A 3,046-nucleotide genomic window follows, 5' to 3' on the forward strand; every position below is an offset into this window, starting at 1 on the left:
TCTCTCTCTCTCACACACACACACACACGCACACATACGCGCACACGCAGACCCGTTGAATTATTTATTTGCTCGTGACAGCTTTTAATTAGGTTCCACTGTAATCTAACTTTTTTCTTAAGTTATTAATTGAGCTCAGTGACTTCAAAAAGTTGTACAGAAGCCTTGTTTGGGCCTTTCCGGCGTCGCTGAATGTGGGCTGAGTAACCATGTTAGGTTGTACTGTACTACACAGGTCTTTTTTTCAATATCAGCAATGCAACTGGGCCGACAGTTGTACACAATATCCGGGTCAACTTGTTATTCTCCGCCCCGCTGTGCTGCAAACTTTCCTAGGAGGTATGCATTAGGCTTAACAAGAAAATGGACTTTAAGAAATAATAAATGGGATGTAATTATAATAACTGGACAGTTACTATGCACCAAACACGTAATTAGTTTGAAAAATATATTATTTTTGGAATTTGAAAATTTAAATTTCATTACTTGTTGCGCGCGCAATATTTCGTTGGATTTTAACATAATACAACTTTATTTTGAAATTATATTTAACCTGACTAGAAATTTCGGATAAAAATATTTTGGATCCCATCAAAATGTGGGAATTTTTTTTTGAATTCTTTTTTGAGCGGATGTTTGAAATTATTAATCGTTGTCCTAGCTAGAAGTTGGGATGTACTTTTAACAAACTGTAAATGAGCTGTAGTAAATTCCATTAGAATTAAAAAATGGGCTGTACATTCTTACAAATCGCAAATGGGCTATATGTTCTCTGCCAAATCCGAGCTGTGGGCCTACTAAGTTGACGCATACCAAGGGCTTTGTCAACTTAGTCAATATAAACGATTCTAGCTGCAGTGATCGTACGATGTCCATCCAACGGCCGTAGTGCTTCTTCAACCTCTGGTCTTCTTGCTCCAGCCGCCCAAAGCAACGCCGGTCGTGTCGCGTGCTCCTGCCTCCTGTGGCCGGCTGTGATGCCGCGGAGGCCTCACCGCCCCGTACTACTCCCACCGCTGGCCAGGCCATCCCTCTACTCACCCACACCCCCTGTTATTCTGCGGCGACGGCAGCCTCACACCGCAGCCGAACCAGTGAACTCTCGTACTCCTCTCCGCACGGGCTTCCACTGCTGCGTCTTCCCCGGCTCCGCGTCGTCCCCTTCCTAGGCCTCGCCGTCGTCCAGACCACCGCCCTGGTGCTCTCGGCGCGGCGTGGTCAATGTGGTCAACGACCGACTTCCATCGGAAGAGTACTGTACGTGGAGAGGCTGATAGCTGGGTCCAGGCGGCCGCAAGGAAGTGCCTCCTTATTACGCGCAAAATAATTATTCCTCCACCTGACAGCAGGGACCCACCGGACGGGCCACCTTCTTTCACGAAAAAAACGTTTCCCCCCTGACTGCTGGGACCAATTGGACGGGCCAGCGTATTTCGCAAAAAAAACGTCCCCCCGCTGTCAGCTCGGACCCACCGGAAGTGCCTCCTTATTACGCACAAAAAAATGAATACTCCCCCTGCTAGCTGGGACCCACCATGGTGGGAGGCTGACTTGTGGGCCTACTAAGTTGACTGGGACGGGGGCCTTTGTCAACTTTAGTCAATATGAACGATTCTAGCTCCAGTGACCGTACGATGTCCATCCAACGGCCGTAGTGCTTCTTAAACCTCTGGTCTTCTTGCTCCAGCCGCCCAAAGCAGCGCCGGTCGTGCTGCATGCTCCTGCCTCCCGTGGCCGGCTGTGCTGCCGCGGAGGCCTCACCGCCCCCTACTATTCCCACCGCTGGCCAGGCCCTGCGGCGATGGCAGCCTCACACCGCAGCCGAACCAGTGAACCCTCGTACTCCTCTCCGCGCGGGCTTCCACTGCCGCGTCTTCCCCGGCTCCCCATCGTCCCCTTCCTAGGTCTCGCCGTCGTCCACCGCCCTGGTGCTCTCAGCGCGGCGTGGTCAACGTGGTCAAGGAACGACTTCCATCGGACGTGGACTGTACGTGGAGAGGCTGACAGCTGGGTCCACAGCCGCAGCAAGGAAGTGCCTCCTTATTACGCGAAAAATAATGATTCCTTCACCTGACAGCTGGGACCCACCGGACGGGCCACTGTATTTCGCGAAAAAAACGTTTCCCCCTGACTGCTGGGACCCACCAGCTACATCTTCGCACGCAAGGAAGTGCGTCCGGGCAAAAAAATGATTCGCCCCTGACTGCTGGGACCCACCAGCTACATCTTCGCAGGCAAGGAAGTGCCTGACAGTCGGGACCCACCTGGTCGAAGCGTACGTAGCGTTGTCATTCTGGTCGCGAACGTGTACGTACATATATACTGGTGGATGTAGAGGCGCGCACGTGTCGTAGTAGAGGTGCGTACGTGTCGTAGTAGAGGCGCGCACGTAGCATGTACACGTACGTACAGCAGCCAGGGTGCAAGAAAGAAAATACGGCCACGTATGTGTACATACGGGCGGGGTCTCGAACGCCTACTCGCGCATACGTATGGCCAGGGCTCGTGTACATGCCTAGGTCGGAACGGAGAAACAGCGTCGCCGTCGTGTTCATGGGGAGGCAACGGAATGCGTCGTGTTCATCGGGAGGCAACAGAACGCGTGGGAGCCAACTGGCTGGGTCGGAACGGAATGTGTGGTCGTGTTCATCGGGAGGGCTTGGACGGAACAGGCGATGGAAACGACGCCTGGCGTACCGCACAACGGAGGAAACGGACCTCCTACGTTCGGAACGGGGTCCTGTTGATCAGGAGGGGTCTGGCGTACCGCAAAATGGAGGAAACGGACCTCCTACGGTCGAAACAGGGGTCCTGTTGATCGGGAGGGGTGTGGCGTACCGCAAAACGGACGAAACGGACCTCCTACGGTCGAAACGGGGGTCCTGTTGATCGGGAGGGGTGTGGCGTACCGCAAAACGGACGAAACGGACCTCCTACGGTCGAAACGGGGGTCCTGTTCATCGGGAGGGGTGTGGCGTACCGCAAAACGGGACTCCACGGGATACTGTTCATCTCCACCGTCGACCTCCTCCAGCCTCCACGGGCT

Source organism: Triticum aestivum, chromosome 5D (genome assembly GCF_018294505.1).
Source record: "Triticum aestivum cultivar Chinese Spring chromosome 5D, IWGSC CS RefSeq v2.1, whole genome shotgun sequence".
Lineage (NCBI taxonomy): Eukaryota > Viridiplantae > Streptophyta > Magnoliopsida > Poales > Poaceae > Triticum > Triticum aestivum.